Source organism: Parasteatoda tepidariorum, chromosome 7 (assembly GCF_043381705.1).
Source record: "Parasteatoda tepidariorum isolate YZ-2023 chromosome 7, CAS_Ptep_4.0, whole genome shotgun sequence".
Lineage (NCBI taxonomy): Eukaryota > Metazoa > Arthropoda > Arachnida > Araneae > Theridiidae > Parasteatoda > Parasteatoda tepidariorum.
In genome coordinates, this window is record NC_092210.1 from 51995373 (window position 1) to 52014040 (window position 18668).

General features: G+C 28.3%; 1 long non-coding RNA gene across 9 annotated transcripts in view; it reads left to right on the forward strand.

The window, feature by feature from the left end:
• The first annotated feature begins 2422 nt into the window (after nucleotides 1–2422).
• LOC122269977 (uncharacterized) overlaps nucleotides 2423–18668 on the forward strand; it is a 377717-nt gene continuing 361471 nt past the window's right edge. For 7 of the 9 annotated variants that reach the window (XR_011637273.1, XR_011637272.1, XR_011637280.1 and 4 more), the window contains exon 1: nucleotides 2949–3183. This is a non-coding gene — a long non-coding RNA (uncharacterized lncRNA). Of the gene's footprint in view, nucleotides 2621–2948; nucleotides 3184–18668 lie in introns of those variants that run through there. The other 2 variants (XR_011637278.1, XR_011637277.1) reach the window with 2 other exon arrangements.

Here is an 18668-nt window from a genome sequence, read left to right on the forward strand (position 1 = left end):
TATATATATATATATATATCAACGAATACGTAAACAATTTTCTTATTATTGAGCAATCAGAAAAATTATAAAATTTTTATTTTTTTGCAAGAAATCTTATAAATGCTTTTGTCTCAATTCCAAGTTTCAAATCATGAAGAAAAGATTACTGTGAAATAGAATTTTTAATAAACAGACAAATTTTACTTAAATTTTGTAATTTTCTACAGTAACAAAATTGCTTTAGCCAACTAAAAGGTTAATTTAATTTATTCAAAACTAATTTAATAAATTAAATTTTCAAAATTATTTTGATATCTTTCCAATTGTGATAGTTTATTTGTGTTTTCTTTCTCCATGAAAAGTTTTCAAGCAAGGAGAGTTTTTTTTAAAAAGTTCCTTTGTCTTCTGTATAGGGTTCAGATTATCTACAAAAAGAGTCGGATATCAGGGTTGAAGTTCTCTATCTGTTTATCTAATCATAAGAGGATTTTTTTTTTCTTCGTAAAACATAAAAAGTTAATAGTTTTCCTCAAAAAGATGAGTTTTTCACTATGCTTGACAAGTCTCCGTCCTCTGGATAGAGTTTAAAATCACAAGACTACACCAACATTAAACATTGATAACTACAAATTTAATATGAGTAGATTGCTTTACACGAATTATAAAGTAAAATAAAATTAGTTGACTATTTTCAGCAAGCTTACATATTTTACTCCTAATAGAAATTGTTCTGTTTTTTGCATCACACAATTGGACCATTTCACGGAGAAACTTTAAAAATAATATTTACGATGGAGTAGCTCATCAAGTAGGTGAACATGTCTGGAGTTAAGAATTATTACTGGAATTCGTTGGCAAGGTTTAAATGAGACATCAACCTTGGCGACTATCCACCCGCCATAATTCTCACACCACGCCGAAAATCGGATTCGAAGACTCCATAACCCCTTGTCTCTTCACTTTTCCTAAGTACTAAGTTCCATCTTTCCGTCTCTTATAATCCAAGAGTCTGTTGAAGAAAAGAGGAAAAGGTTCGTCATCGTGAAGCTTACAATCAAATCAAAACACAATCCATCTTCTTAGAATGGAAACTTAAACTGAATTAACTTACAGAATTATTTGGTTTAAGCATAATTGCATTTTTTCTCATATTTTCAGGAACTTAACTTGTTTAGAGCAAATAATAATATTTTTTTTAAAAATTTTTTCCCATTTTTGAAATTTTTTAATATTTAAAATTTTTTTTTAAATTTAAATATTTTTGAAAATGTTGGGATCTTTTTAAATTTTTTTAAAAATTTCTTGCTAGTTATGTAAATAAGATTTTTTTTCTAAGAAAATATAAGGTAAACATCACTGATAATGATTAATTTCATTGAGATCTCTAAATTTAAAATCATATTTTGAATTTTTAGAACACTCAAATTATTAATTTAAAGATATGGAACAAATAAAAACCAGTAAAAAAAATGCGAAAACATAAAGTAAAGAACAGATCGAGCATGCTGATACTTCAATTTCAAAACTGTTACCCAAAATGGCGACTGTATACCCATGTGATCGACGAGAGCCAATCTAGTTTAAAAGCGGCACAGAGGTCGTGTAGAAAATAGTGTCACTACTTGAGCTTGTTAGGTATCCAAGGCTTAAGTTTGGAGAAGTGTATGGACAAGCCTTATGTAGCATTTTTAGTCTGCTTTAATTATTAATGTTTTTAAATACCAGGATCATGCATGATGTACTAGATAACTGTTTTTTGGTCAATCTGACGAAATTATGTTCATATTTAGGAAAAAGTTCTCAAATGTTCATGATATGCAAGAAAAATTCGCTAAAGTACTCCGCATTGCAGAATGCAATATTATGCGGGAAATTTTTAATAAAAATATTTTTAATAGTAACAGAATGTTTTAATTCAAGAGTAACAAAATGACATCAATAAGTATATTTTGATTTATGATTTCCATAATTTATTTATTAAGAAACGAATAGCTAGTATATAGTCGTCATGATAAATATTCAGATTTTAATTCCTCTGGCTCTATTTGATTTGTAGGTGGGCTTTTTGTTTGATATAATTGCTTGAATGCTAGTAGAAGTAAGAACAAAATAACATTGTAAATTACGATGCCTTCTTTGTTTTATGTGTGATTATAGCCTTAAACTATTTTTTTATAATCACTTGCTTTCTTAATTTTTCTTATTTTTATTTTAAATTTCTATCTCAAGAGTATACAACTGAGTAAATAAAGTAAGAAAATAAAATGCATTGCGTAAAGTGAGTCAAATAGCTGGTTGTTTGTTTAGGCAATAGAAATTGATTACATCGTGATGTAAGTTAATAGAAATTTCGTTTCACTAATATTCGAAATAATATATATAATTTTCCGTGGAAAACAAACTCAGATGCACTTATTTTTGTTATTTAAAAGTGATTATAGCTTATTAATTTTCCCTCGATATTCAAAAATCGTAAGACTCTGCTGTTTTATGCATTCAACTTACCGCTACACTTTGTTTTCCAGCGCAAAGACTATAAAACTTAGAAGCTTGAAATTACGAATGTATGTAGATAATTGTATTGGCAATCTTGTTGCGAAAATATTTCTGAATCATTTTTGAAAAATTTCCCGTTCATGTAAGTACATCTGATTTCGCTACTCGTTTTATAGCTTTTGTTTTATACCGTTTCTTCTTTTAATTTAATTTTATTTTCTGTTTTTACGTGTTATTTTTACTTATTGTGTTCTATTTTATTTGTTGTAATTTTTATTTTAAATTTCTATCTCAAGAGTATACAACTGAGTAAATAAAGTAAGAAAATAAAATGCATTGCGTAAAGTGAGTCAAATAGCTGGTTGTTTGTTTAGGCAATAGAAATTGATTACATCGTGATGTAAGTTAATAGAAATTTCGTTTCACTAATATTCGAAATAATATATATAATTTTCCGTGGAAAACAAACTCAGATGCACTTATTTTTGTTATTTAAAAGTGATTATGGCTTATTAATTTTCCCTCGATATTCAAAAATCGTAAGACTCTGCTGTTTTAAGCATTCAACTTACCGCTACACTTTGTTTTCCAGCGCAAAGACTATAAAACTTAGAAGCTTGAAATTACGAAGGTACGTAGATAATTGTATTGGCAATCTTGTTGCGAAAATATTTTTAAATCATTCTTGAGAAATTTCCCGTTCATGTAAGTACATCTGACTTCACTACTCGTTTTATAGTTTTTGTTTTATACTGTTTCTTCTTTTTATTTTATTTTATTTTCTGTTTTTACGTGTTATTGTTACTTATTGTGTTCTATTTTATTTGTTGTAATTTTTGTAAAACAATTTTCTTGAGTGCTCTTCACACTATTGTATTAATATATTCTGCTTTGGCTATATTGATACAATATCAGAAAGCACTCTTTTTTGCGGATATAATCGTGTGGGCTGATAAAAAGATTATATCTTTTTTTCCCCGATTTTTTAAAAAAAAATTTCATCCTTTTTTTTTTTTAAATCAGTTGTTTGTTATTTTTTTAATTATTATTCCCTCCCCCCTTTTTCATATGTCTATAATTTTCCTTTGTTTTATCTTCATTTTGAACTTATCTAATGAGTTCTGTTTACTTGCAGCTTATGCGCAATAAATGAAACTTATTGTTTTTCTAAACCTTCTTCGTGTTTTCTTGTATTTATTTATTTTGTTATATATATATATATATATATAGAGAGAGAGAGAGAGAGAGAGAAAGAGAGAAATAGAGAGAAAGAGAGAAAGAGAGAAAGAGAGAAAGAAAGAAAGAAAGAAAGAAAGAAAGAAAGAAAGAAAGAAAGAAAGAAAGAAAGAAAGAAAGAAAGAAAGAAAGAAAGAAAGAAAATAAAATAAATAAAAACATATTTCTAAAAAAAGAACATTTAACACTNTTTTTTTTTTCCTTCTTCTTTTAAATTAATTTTTTATGAGTCGCATTACATATTTAGAAACTTGAAATTACTAAAGTGCGTAACATAATGTGTAAGAAATTTTATGAAATAAAGAAACTCAAGATTCGGTCATTAAAAGTATAAAAAGGTAGGGTGTATATACAGGTTTGAGAATTATAGATTTAGAATTACCAACTGTGAGACGTAAAGCTTTTTTTAAGAAGAAAAAAAAAAACTATATTGGCTTGCTAAAATGAAATTGCAGAGTTGAAATTTGACGTACTAAAGGGATAATTTTCAATTACAAACTAAATGCAAGTTATTTTTCTTCTAAACTCCAAATTTTTTCGAAAGTTATAGTAATTTTAAGTGCTTTTTTCGAGAATTTATTAAACTTTTTTGCTTTGAATAATGATTAATTTTAATTGTCCATTGTTGTCGAAAAATCTATTTCTCTCGAGATAATCATTTCACTTTTCGTGAAGTGAAAAGAAATGGATCATTAAAATAAAAAATGCGAGAAATTGACCAGATGTTGCCAGATATAAATCATAACATTTATATCGAAATGTTTTAAAACTATAAACATCGCAAGAGAGCTAAACACCTTTGCAATTTGAACTGTCATATAATATTAAGTTATCTTTATAGATTGTTAATGAGTAAAATCACATCTCATACATTCTATATTCCTAAGTTTATATAATTTTTTCAAATACTGATGATTATTTTTCAAGATCCTAGTAATCGTCCATTTTGTTACGATTGACATTTTAACGAAATCTTCTTACATAAAATTGTAATAATTATATTTTATGAATAAAATTATATACTTAAAAAAAAAAACGAATTTTAAGGAAAAATAAACGAGTTGAGTGAGAGGCTACCTCTGGGGTTAGCGAGGAAAGCGAGCATGGATAATTTACAAAAAAAAAGCTATTCTTAAACGAAGATTTTTGATAAAATTATGAAAATACATTTTCTGCTCGTTGTTATGCTGTCTGAAAATTTACCCAAGATATGAATTTCGTGTAATTTATTAACAATATCTTCCTCCCTCGAAAAAAAGCTCCCTAATGTTTCTGCGTAATATATGGTAAAAATATGATTTAAGAAACGTGACTTAACATGTTATTACCATACATTATTATTATTATTATTATTATTATTTTTTACAAAAACGACATTCAAATTTAGTGCTTGTTTTATTAAATTAAATGATGCTCAAAACTAGTAGAGTGATTATGTTATACCTCATTACGTGCAGTACATAATAATTTTATCGCATTTGTTAGTTATTTGTTTGCAGAACAATGAGATATAGAGACAAAAATTTATATAAACAATGAACAATTAATATTGCAACTCCTTCGGGTTGAGGCTTTTAAAATGTTGGCAAAATTGTCGAAAATTTCGGAAAGCTTTAGTTTTTAACTTTCAATAAATCTATAAAATATTTTGCAAAAAAACGTAGCAAATGGCAGCCCTGGAGAATAATTGTGTTTGATGCATCGTCAACTAAATCACATTGTTAGTAGTTGAATAGATTAACAGATTAACCCTTCAGCTTCAAAGTAGAAGACCTAACGCAAAGAATTTGCTTAGGTCTTCTATGGGATTAAGAATGGAAGAGCTGTACGAGAAATAGAAACTTAGTTGATATTAATCTGTTTAGACTTTTTGTCCATGACTTTCTTAAACCTGTTTACTATTGTCCGAAAACACCTAATCGGCTTTTATTACAAGTTATGAATGATACAACTATTAAGCAAAAACAGATCACATAAATGTTAAAATAAAACAAGCTTTAAAAGCCCTTTAAATGGAAGAAAAAGGAGAAAAGAAAAGCAAATTTGGGACTTTCTTTGAATTTTTCGCAACGGAAAATCAAATGCTTTCAACAAATGGAATTGATTTTTCGATTGCATTTTATTAGGTCTTCGTGTAAGGAAATACAATTAGTGTTCCAGTGATTATTAATTTTTGAATAAATTTTGCATGTCATTCTAATAAGGAAAAAATCTCTCTGGTAAAATTACCGTATTGTGTGGTGATGGTATTTCTGATAAAAAGAACCATAATTCTGGTCAGTGAAACCAAAATATACGGTATTTAAACCATTCATTTGATAAATTTTCAGTTCTTATGATAACGGTTTGCCGAAAATTCTGGTTTTCAAAATTATAATAATAATTCTTATTCAAAATTATAATTCTTATTATCACTCATTTAGTAAAAAATATTAAACTCTAAAGTAAATTTAACCAAATAAATGGTTTTTATGCCCTATCATGGTAAAATTAGCAAATTTTATCACACATCATAAAACGAAATTTTATTGTTAATTTTACCAAAAATCATTTTCAAAGCACATCGGTAAAATGCACCAAGCTTTTCGGAAAATAAAATGGTTATTTTACCATATTCTGTTAGTTTTGACCATACTTTTTTTAGTGCTCATTATAGTTCCATTTACTGCTTTTCCAATACTGTTCCAAATTGAACCATATTATAATAATTAATCTTTATATGAACTTTATATGATGTTATAACTCAAACTGGATGGAAATATGGTTCAATTTGTCAATAGTAAAAATAAGTAAGATATGTTGTGTCTCAAGGTAATGTAATTTTGACTGAAATATCCCGTTATGCTAATAAAAATGCACGTCTGGTTGACATTACCAACATTTTCAGAAAATGGTATACTGTTCTTTTCGGTATATACAGCAAGTTCTGTTCATGATATAATATTGCTTCTATTAGAAATCTGTCAAAATATGACACTGCAATTCTGTAAAGACGATTTTTTGATTCAGTAAACATTAGTAAAATGAAATTTACTTATCCAAGACCATGTTATCAACTAAGATGTATCTTGCAATCTAGTAAACAAATTAAACCATCCTGATCACTCCTACTCAGATTGTAGTCGATCAGTCTCGCATTGCAATCACTTGGATCAGATAGTAATAAATTAGATCAGACTTAATTAGACTTAGATTGAAGTAATTCAGAATTGAATCTTGCGTCAAAAAGTTTTTTAAGCCTAAATTAAGTATAAATTTAAACACAAATGCTTTTCTGGTTTACTCGTTTTCGGATCACGTTAAAAACTAAGTTCTTCTTTGTAAACTTAGCAAAAAAATTAAATCACATTGCAATCAAAATTTAATCCCGTTTTAAATCACATTTGTCAAAAAGCAAACAATTTCAAATTCAAACTTTAATAAAGACTCTGTCACCGAAGAAAAGAAAAAAGCCATAGTTTAAGTGCTTTACCATTTGTTGCGGTACGCATAAGCAAACTGCGGAATAACTGAATTTTGAATAATGTTTATTTTTGTTTATGTAAAAGGAATACCTTTGTTTGGAATACTGTATGTTACGTTATCTTAGAATAAATACATTGTTTTCATTGATATTTCCTATTATTCTTAGTTGATAATCTTCAATACTCTTGAAGCAATGCGATGATTTTAAACTATGGATATTATCTTGCACAGAAGAATTTTCAGGGCTTTAAAACAGACAAATAACTTGAATATTTTAAAAGGTATTAAACCTTTTTAAAAATCGCCAATTTGCCACATTTTTCCACCTAGGTGAAAATTATCAAAATCACTGCTTCATTCTGAGTTTTTCCAGTTTTTATGAACCCAAGTATTGTAGTAAGTTTTTAAATATTAAAAAATTAGATGACAAACACTTTTCATTTTCACAAAATTGTTGCTTTTCTCCATATTGACATTTTGCGCCATTTTCAAAATAAGCGTGGACAGCACAGGCTTTGGATAGGCTAAATTTGTTCTAACAGTCATGAGTAACAGTTGCAAACTCACAGCTGTTATAAAAATAGCAATTCGCAAAAAAGCATCATTTCATATTACGACGGAGCTTTCGAAAAACAACCATGGTTAAAAGCATATACTTGTAGATCTTTCCTCTATTATAAATATCTTTTTGGTGAAACAACTGTGTAGTACACTGTTAGAAACCCCTCAGGGATTCATACCTTAATAGTTTATCCTCTTCACCTTTTATTCAAACTGCATGACAAATACTTGACCTCCATTCTTGAGGTATTTCTAAAATGTAGATGAGCGTTTTTACCCCCTTTACACTGAAAATCCTTTGGTCTCTAGTGAAGACCAAAGCCTCACTTCTCCAACAAAAGAATGGAATCTTTTCTAGGCTTAGCATTGATTTGTAGCAAGTATAAAGATTATCACGTCTGAGCCGCCAAAACTATTTCGACCACTAAAGCGGACAGCTTTTAGCAAGATAATCGTGTGAAGGAGGCGAAAGAATATAATGCAGTCAACTCAATTAATCCGCTGATCTATCAATGTCTAATACTTTATTCAATGGACTTGGGACCCTTGCTGATTTCTGCTTTTTCTGGGCAGTTGCCTCTCTTACCTATAACTGAATGTCAGCACAGAATAGAGATCGTCATTTAATCTAGAATACGTTATGATTGATTTACGCTTTTGCCGCTCCTCAGAAGTATAAACTGTATCAATTTTAAATAAGCTGTGTAAATATTTATGAATGTTTGCGAAGACGAAAACATTTATATGAATCTACCTTCATTCATTGTGGGGTAATACATCTTGTTCTTGTATCTTATCAATAACTGATAACGCTCTGGTTGAAGAGATGGCAAATTGGAATTTTAAACAAAAGCCGATGTGACAGTTCAATATATTGACGAAGTTTATGAAAACTGTGAAAATCTTCTCACGCTCTTAGGGCCCCTGAGGCAGGTTTGAACACGGGTTTTAGTTATCTCTTATCAGAGCTATTGTACCTCGTGATGAAAGCATTCAAATTTACCAGCAGATATTGAAACAGTTTTAATAGTCGGCACTGCTTAGAAAAAACTTCCTTTGATAAAAAAAATAGAAAACTGACAAATCATGAAAAATAATACCTAAAAAGCAAAGATGTAATGCTAAAAAATTTTTCCTTCCGGTACGCATGTTACAGGATGGAGTGTTAATCTAAAATTATATTGATTAAAGATAATTTTCAATCAACAAACAATTATCAAATCATCTAAAGTTATCAAAGTTCTTTTTTTTTGAAGTTTTCTTGTTTATTATTCTTTTGTAGCGAGCATAATTTTTCTCTCCATTTAACAAAAAAAAAAAAAAAAATCAAAATATTTATTTAATAATCTAAGTATTAATAATATAAATATACTTATTTATTAGTCCTATACAATGTATTGAAACTTATAGTTTTAGAAATTGTTCTCTAACTAAATTCAAGCATCGAAGTGTCTGTCATATCTATATCTATATATCTTTATATATCTATATCTATATATCTATATATCTATATATCTATATCTATATATCTATATCTATATCTATATCTATATCTATATCTACAAATTTTCTTAGTTTATTACATTTACTTTCAATCTCATAACATTAGCAAAGTTAGTCTGCAATTTGTTAGCAATACGAGAGGAATATACTAAAAAAAATTATTCTAAAGAAAAATGTTAAGATTATATAAAGTGAAAATTAGTAATAAATAATTTAAGTTCCGCAGTCATGCTCTATCTTACTAAAAAGTACCGGAACGTCTTACCTGCGCGTTCTGGCTCCACTACACGCTTACTTAAAAGATGAGTTGTCTTTTGTCTTAAAAGATTTAGTTAAAAGATGAAAGTCTTTTGATTTTAATATAAATAGTTGAAATGAAAAATAGAGCAAAATTTAATAACAAATTAATTATAATTCTGTTTATTTAAAAAAAAAAAAAAAAAAAAAAAAAAAAAAAAAAAAAAAAAAAAAAAAAAAAAAAAAAAAAACGAAATTTCGAAATAAATAATGTTTTGTATATTTTCTGAACTTTTTTTTAAATAGTAGTTCATGTTTTTTTACTTTTGAACTCAATAACTTTTTAATTGCTTGCTGATAGGAAAAATTGATTCAAACACTTGCCGATAAGTAATTTTATGGAGTAACTGAATTGCATTTAAGAGTTTATTGTCATTAGAATTCCAGTTGAAATGTGATCACTTTAGCCTACTTAGCTAATCAAAATTTTTACTCGCGACAATTTCAATTTGGCGAAAATGTAACGATAAATTTCATTTTTATCGGTCAAAAAGCGGCTGAAACTTATATTGTAATCAAGTACAGAGGTGTAGTTATAATTTGAGATCTTTGAATGGTCATAGGGTGTTGGGAATTTTTATTGATGACTTATTCCATTGAGCGATAATATGATGATAAATTCTGCTTGTAGCAGCAAGGAAGAAATTGTACTGTCGTCAGAAATAAAACTCCAGTTTAATCTGCTTAATAAGTCAAAAAGTAGTTCAAATTTCTTCTTAGAATAATTTATATTTATTTAGGGGCAATATGGTGATAAAATCAGTTTTAAATGATCGGAAAAGGATTGAAACTTGTGACGTCATTCAGCATAAAGCTTCAGTTATAATTTTAGATCTGTTACTCTTTAAAGCGTAAGAAATTTGATTTATAATTTAAAAAAATTTGGGGGGATGGTTTTGAGATTAATTTTGAGTCAGATTTACTGAGTTGCAGATTTACTGAGTTGCAGATTTACTGAGTCAGATTTACTGAGATGAGATTTACTGAGAGTCAGAAAACACTTTTAAACTTGAGTTTTTATTCATCGCAGTGCGACTACTTAAAATTTGAGTGTTCTAGCTATTTTTACAGTGATCGAAATTCTAATTGACTATAATTTATCTTTGGGGATTATGAGGCAATAAATTTTGTTTGTAATGGCGTGCTTTGGCTCGGAAATGCTTTGCTTTATTATAAGACTACGCTGAGTCAAAATATGCAGTTAAAATAATGAATACGCAATATTTTTAAGAGCTAACTTTTTGCACTGCTACAAATATGTTTTTACGAATAGTATTTCAAATGTTCTTAATGTAAACAAAAACTAAATAGGAATCAAAAGTATAGATGTAATTGCTATGCCAAACCGAGCAAAATTTTGAGATTTAAATTTTATCACAATGGAATCGGAAACTGAAACTGCAGAACCATTATTACAATGAAAAATTGATATTCTGATTGAATAATTTTAAATTATAATCTAATGAAAACGATAGAAAACTTTGCCTAGGGGAGAAAGTGATTGTAATCGTGGGAGTTGTTGAAAGTTGCGAGCAGGGGAAGGAGTACATAATATGTAATAAAAACTTCAATAGTTAACAAAGAAAAGAGATTATGTTTGCATAAGTCCCATTAAAAAATATGCGCCAATCAATATGATTTATTTTAAAATTGAATGCAACGTTTTAGAATATTTAAATATTTCTGATTTTAAAAAATCAAGAAGGAAAAAAATATTTAGTAGATCAGGGAAATAAAGTAATGTCTGAATACGTTTTTCTTGATCTTTGCTAAAGCACCTGTGCATACATCGGTTATCTAAGATGAATTCACTTTTTACAAAAGTAATTCCACAAAATGAAAAACAATAAACGAACCCCGTCTGCCTTTATTCCATCCCTTTTCTTTACTCTGGCAAAATTCCAAGCCGGGTTTTTTTAATCTTCTTAACATGAAACACTATTTTATCGTCTTCATCTCTTAGTATGTTTGATTATTTTTTTTCTCCATCATCTTTTTTCAAAATGGCTGTTCTTTTAGTTAAGAACTTGTATCTTGAGGGTGCAAGCATATAACCAAGTAACTTTTTTTTAGTTTATGATTTTATTTCAATATGAATTCTATTCGGCTAATTTAACTTTAGAACATTTTTTCAAACAAATTTTTTTTATTATAAATATAAATGGATAAATAAATGAAAAATAAAACTCGGTGTTTTATGACTGTAGATAATTATTCGAAGATCTTTGTATTTGTTAAAAAAATATATATGAACTAATTCTTTTATTTTTGTTTTCTAAATAACCAAATATTTTCCAGCATCTAAAATTCAGGGACTTAATGATTGAACTAAATAAATCCAAATTACTCAATTTTCTTAAATAAATTTCTGAGTGAAGACAATATGGTTGCTTTGATTAGGACAAGAACCGGAATTAAGAGGCTTGATTCCATAACTAAGTAAATTAAATAACTTAATTTTTTTGTTGAAAAAAATACATTTTTGAATGAAGATAATATGACTGCTTTGATTTGGACAAAAATCGAAATTGAGAGACTTGATGTTATAATTAAATAAATTAATTTACTTGCTTTTTTAAAATAAATTTATGACTATAATATGACTGTTTTAATTAGAACAAGAATCGGAATTGAGAGACTTGATGTTATAACTAAGTAAATCAAATTACTTAATTTTTTTAAAAAAATTTTTTTTTTTTTTTGACTGAAGATAATACGACTGCTTTGATTAGAACAAGAACCGGAATTGAGAGACTTGAGGCTGTAACTAATTAAATCAAATTACTTAACTTTAAAAAAATACACTTTTGACTGAAGATTACGCTTGAATATTACTGCTTTGATAAGGACAAAAATCGAAACTGAGGGAGTTGATTCTAGAACTAAATAAATCCAAACTACTAAATTTATCTAATACATTTTTGACTGAAAAAAGTGACTGCTTCGATTAGGACTAAGAAAAAAAAACGGAATTGGAGGAATGTAATGCTAGAACTAAGCAAATTAAAAGTACCTCCCCCTTTTTCTAAAAAAAAAGAAAATGTCTTTGACTGTAGTTAATATAGGTGTTTCGATCAGAGTAAGAACCGCGCATGCATCTATAACATTAATTCTTTCCTACGTGTTAAATAATGTTTGGCAATGAAAGTGAAATTAGCTTGTTCTTGCATTTACGGCCCTCAATTATTTAATTAAAATATAGATATTATTTTACTTTATCATTTACTAATTGAGGGTATTTCAAATATTACTTAACCATGTTTTTGGTAATTTTTGAACCCCCTTCTGAGCTAAGTAAATCACCAAATCTCTCCTCATGCTTGTGTAAGAAAGTCAAACCCCATCCCCTGTTTTTTGCTTTAACTTTGACTTTTACAGTAATTATCTAGTTTTAGGATTTAATTAAAATATAGGATGTAACTTTGTATGAAACAAAAATCATGTTCCAATTCATTTCTTGAAATTTTGAGTAGAATCATCTTTAGGTATCTTTTGTGCTTTACTTCTGTATCTGAAACTGGCAGAAGAAGCATTTTCTTTTGTCTGAATAATTTGAGACATTTCCAAATGTAATTTTTCGCAGATTTTCTTATTTTTTGCGTTTAAAAATTTTTCTAAAAATAATGAAATTAGCTTCTGAAAATATTGAAAATAATGTCCTTTTTTGCAGATTTTCTTGTTTTTTGCATTTCAAAATTTTTCTGAAAATAATGAAATTAGCTTTGCGTAAGTAGTGTTCATATCTCTCCCCCGCTCTTTGTCAGCAGAAATAAACAAATCACAAATTTCTCCCCTCCAGTTAGTATCAAATATTATAGTTGAACTGCCCCTTAGGCTGATTTATAGAGGGTTTTTGGAGCACATGTTTGGGGGGCAAGTTCTAACATTAAGATTCCTTCAAATAACAGCTGACTATTTATTTTCAAAAATAAATTTATTAATTTTTTTTCCATCAGAAATTCAATAACTTCAATAGCAGTTTCTAAAACCTTTATTCTAATCAGTAATTTAATTTATTTTTAAAGAAAACTTTTGGTACATGCATGTCCGAAGACTCCGAACAACTCGTCATCGAAATCAATAAATCTGTCTCTGTTCATAGATGTTAATTTTATTTATAATTTTTTCATAAGAACATACATATCTGTTTTTTTTTTTTAAATTTTATTTTTTATTATATAATAATATTTTTTTTAGTAAGAACCATGATGGCTCAGGGGATGGAGCATTCCCCTTTCAATACCGCCTGTCAATTCATAACCGGGATAGAACTGGGTTCAAATCCCGGCTATGGCTGGTCGATACGAATTCCGCATCAAGCTTGCACCGACCACAGTGCTGACGTGAAATATCTTCAGCAGTAAACGAATCATGTGTTAGAGTCCCCTTGCCATCAGGCTAACCGTGGGAGGTTCTCGCGGTCTTCCTCTCAATGTAACGCAGATGTGGGTTAGTGCCATCAAAATAATCCAGGGCTTACTTGATCCATCTTCCAATACTTGATCCAGGAGTTCCTTTGTCTTCTGGATAGGGTTCAAAATTACAAAGATACGGTGTTGAACATTAGTAATCCAAAAATTGTGTCGGTCGTTCAATGACGGTAATAAAATAAAATTAAAAAGAAAACTTTTAGTAAGGCAATCTTTCGAACAGAAAATATTTGCATATATAACTATGAAGTACATAGGAGATACCATAGCGATCAGTTTTAAAATATATTTTTAATGTGTTTGTAAAAAATAACTAAAGAAAAAGACTATATTTAGTAGGGGTTGCCAATTAGTTTAGTGAAAGAGAATATAGAACTATGATGTTATAAAACATTGAATAATCATATTCTAGTTTATTCAGGATGATTAAAGGACTTCACCTATCCCAAAAAGGTAAATAAAAGACCCGAGATTACAGCAAACTAACAGTTTCACAAACCTGATCCTCATGACCATTAATCATTTGCGTGATCATCAATTTAAACTAACGACATTAATTGAAGAAAAATAAATTATCCATCATGAAATGCACCTAATTTTCTTTTCTAATTTTGTTATTGAGAGCAAAAAGCTTTCAAAGGATCCAAAGAACAATTCTAAAAGCAAATAGTCTTAAAATCTTGTATTTGGAGAGCAATAGGAAATCGAATTTTCGCAAATAAACTCTTCGAACTAGTCACGAATTCTAATTACGAAAGGAAGTTGAATTTTGAAAAACTGCAGTTGAATTTGAATTCGAAACTAAATTTTCAACAAACAGCAAATGAATAGAAATTCAAAAATTTAAATTCAGACAAACAACAATTAAATTGGAACTGTGTGATTTCAATGGCAAGTGACATTTACAAATACAATCGCATTAAAAAAAAAAAAATACAAGCAACATTTTAATTCAAAAAATGGAAATAAATTTAAAAAAAAAAAAAAAAAAAAAAAAAAAAAAAAAAAAAAACAGTGGTATTCAGACATAAAAGTGACGCGGCAGTGCAAGTGCTGATTTTTTCACAAGATCACAAGCCTGGAAATGAATAATTAAATTTCGAGTTCTGAAACTGACTTTTCAAGAATGGAAGTTTCCAAATATGCTTCTAATGCATAATTTGTCTACGTACGATAAAGAATTCTTTCTGCCTATCAGAATACAAACTGAATTAAAGTTTTATGGAAAAATCAATTCATTTTGAAATGAATGTAAAATTTAGTTTTTAATTTGAAGTAAAGTTTAAGTTAAGTTAAAGTAAGAATATTAATACCGAAATTAATTTTTTACTAAATTTAATATGGAAATTATTGTACTTAAATGTGCTAGAGATACATGTGAGCAAGTGTTTGTCTCATACTAATTAATAAAAGAGGAAAAAGGAAAAACAGATTCAATTTAGTATTAGAATTAATGTAATTTGAAAATGAATTTTTAATTAATTCTTATTTGTATGATAAGACAAAAGCATAATTCAGTTATGCACGGTTATAATGGAATTCGAATAAAATTTGAATTACATGAAAAAAGAAGTTAAATTTGAATTTGAAATTCTGCGATCTCTGAAATTTAATTAATTTTTTTTTAATAGAAATTATTTAATTCAAACATGCACTAGATATTGGAAAATATTGGCATAACATAATGCTGACAACGGTTTGAGTTGAATCAACCAGTGGATTTAAAATATAAAATTGATATTTTCGATACCTGAACCATATCTAAAGATCAATATTAAATCATGATATCCAAACAAGTCACTATTTACACAAACGTAAGTCTTTTGTAGCATAAAATTATTAATTATTTTGATTTTTGATATCAGCATTTCAATTGAAATTTCGAAAACTTAGTTTCTTAAACAAATGAAATCACTACAGCCAAATATATACGTACATGAATAAAATAACATGAATCAATATTAAATCATAAAAACATGAATCAATATTAAATCATGATATCTAAACAAGTCACTATTTACACAAACGTAAGTACTTTGTAGCATAAAATCATTAATTATTTTGATTTTTGATATCAGCATTTCAATTGAAATTTCGAAAGCTTAGTTTCTTAAACAAATAAAATCACTACAGCCAAATATATAAGTACATGAATACAAATACCGATTATATAATATTATACAGGCCACGCGCACCCCTTAACATGTCATGCATGGTATAATTTAAAATTAGCAATAAAATAAGTAATAAGCAATTGGGGGGAGAGTATTAAGAAGAAGCTTATCACACATACCACCTACAAAGGCCTCTTAATTGAGGATTTCCTGCCCAGGTACATAAATAGAGTGTAGAACGTGTTAAGACTTCTCAATACAGAATAATAGATTAAAGGATTATTGGGATTACGTGTAACAGCAAATTATTTTTTTGTTTCCTAACTAGACATCATTGAGGTATTCATCAAATCGATTAGATGTATGTACCCATCTCTTTTTTCAATGGAATTGTGGAATTACAGAGCGGAAATCCGGATTATTATTTTGATCAAACAATTACTAATTATTCAAGATCAAACTTCTCACTTGTAACTGATATCCATTTTCAAGTTGCGGTTTAATTTGTTAAGTGGCTTTATTTCAATGAATTAGCAGTAATAGAACTGTTTTATGAGGTAGGTGACCAGTAATAGTATATTGACTTGATTTAAAAACTTTTTCAAATTACACTTTTTGGTGTTTTTAAGCTCTCCGCGATAATTTTTTTTTGAAATTCACATTGATTGCTGATTGAGTTTCAAAATTTTTGGTGGGAAGATGTTTAAGAATGTAGATTGATTTACAAATAAAAAGAGGGTGTTAAACAATGGGATGAATAGAATTTATGGTAGAAGGAAGATATTGAGGGAAAAAAAAAGGGAATTCAATAATGAATAACGGAATTTGAAGCAGAAAGAAGGAATGAAAGAAATCTTATATTAAATGAAGAAATGATCGAATGGCGAAGGAATTGAATAGAAAATAAGGAAAGTTGTAGGTAGAAAGGAAAAACTCGACCTTAAAAAATTATTTCGAGTAGGAAAGATAAGAATGCGAAAAAATAGAACATTCATTTTTAATATGGAGCTAATAAAGTCTAGAAATGTAATTTAAAAAAAAGTAAATGGTAAAAATGATTAAATTTTTTGCCCATTTAATTAACTAAGAAAGTTTTTTTTTTCATTCTGTCAGTAAAAAGATCCCAAATTTTCTTTAAACGACTAATAACTTGTTGATGAAAATAAGCGATGAATAAGATGAAATAATAAAAAATAAACTGACGCCAGATCAACCTTTTTTTCCTGAATAATCAATCAGATTTGGTTCATTCTGACATTCTACAAATTTAGCTACTTAAACATAATTACATTATTCTTAGTAAGTTCCCAAGGAACCAGTATCAATATTCAAAAAATCAAAAACAGTTTTTGCTGTTCGTAACAATGATTCATTTGCACATTTTTCTCCCAGTTAGAACTGTCAGCAATAAATAATAAAGCTCTGAATATCTAAACACTGAATAGCTGATTCATTAATACTCTTTATCACAAAATATGCTAAATGAAGAGATAAGGCAAAGAAAGCGGAATAACTTATACCATCTTGTTCTCTACCGCTAAACAAAAGGGTATGCCGATTACATACCAAAAAAGACATAGGCACGTGACTCAGATATCAACAACTATCACGTACCGATTAGTCGCATAAGCCAAAATGGCAGTTAGCACCGGTATCCAAAGCGATATAGACATATTCAATACATAACAAAATATATATTGCGCAAGTGAGTTAGACACAAACAGGGTCCTTCTGCAGGTTTTCTTTTTACCTGGCAACCGCAATAATGTAGTAAAAGCTCTTGTCATGCTTAATGCTATCATTCGTCAAAAGTTACGATGTCTGCCTGTTTGACGCTAACAGCATACTAAAGTGTGGGAACGGCCAAGAAGTGACTGTCTTCTCGAAGTTAGTCCCCCGTTTATGCCAAAGTGAATGCGCGAAGGTTCATTTGGTGATACGATGAATAAGATTGATAAAAAAGAACGCTTTCTGTCTGTAGTTAAAATATTTCTGGTATGGATTAATTGCTTAAGAAGTACTGAAGATGTTCTTTCTTTCTTTTTTTTTCTAGATTTATTGACATCGAGTCGCAAGTAACGATAATCGCGATTTGATAACTCTGTCAGTGAATGAGAAAATATTTTTTTTTTAAGGACACTGAAGGAAGGTGTTCCATCCATTGTCAGGTGTTGAGAGTAAATGGATTGTTTTAAGTTGACGGATGTTTTCATATGGAGGTTGCTATCAACATTGGCACAGTTACTAGAGATATGCAATTGGTTTGCAAGCCTTAAGTTGTTTGTTTTTAATGTTAATATAATTCAAAATTTGAAATTTTCTTGAAAATTTAAGTTAAAATTATTATTAATTTTTTTTAAAAATTTAAACGTTTTTTATAGTACTGTAAGTTCCCATAACTTTCATAAATTAATCTATATGTATTATTTCAGTGAAAATTTTAAACAGATAAAAATAGAAAGGAACTCTTTCGAGCAAACGAGCAAATGATTTTATAAATGGTGCAATAGCATATATATATATATATATATATAGAGAGAGAGAGAGAGAGAGAGAGAGAATAAGTACGTCTAATGACGGTGTA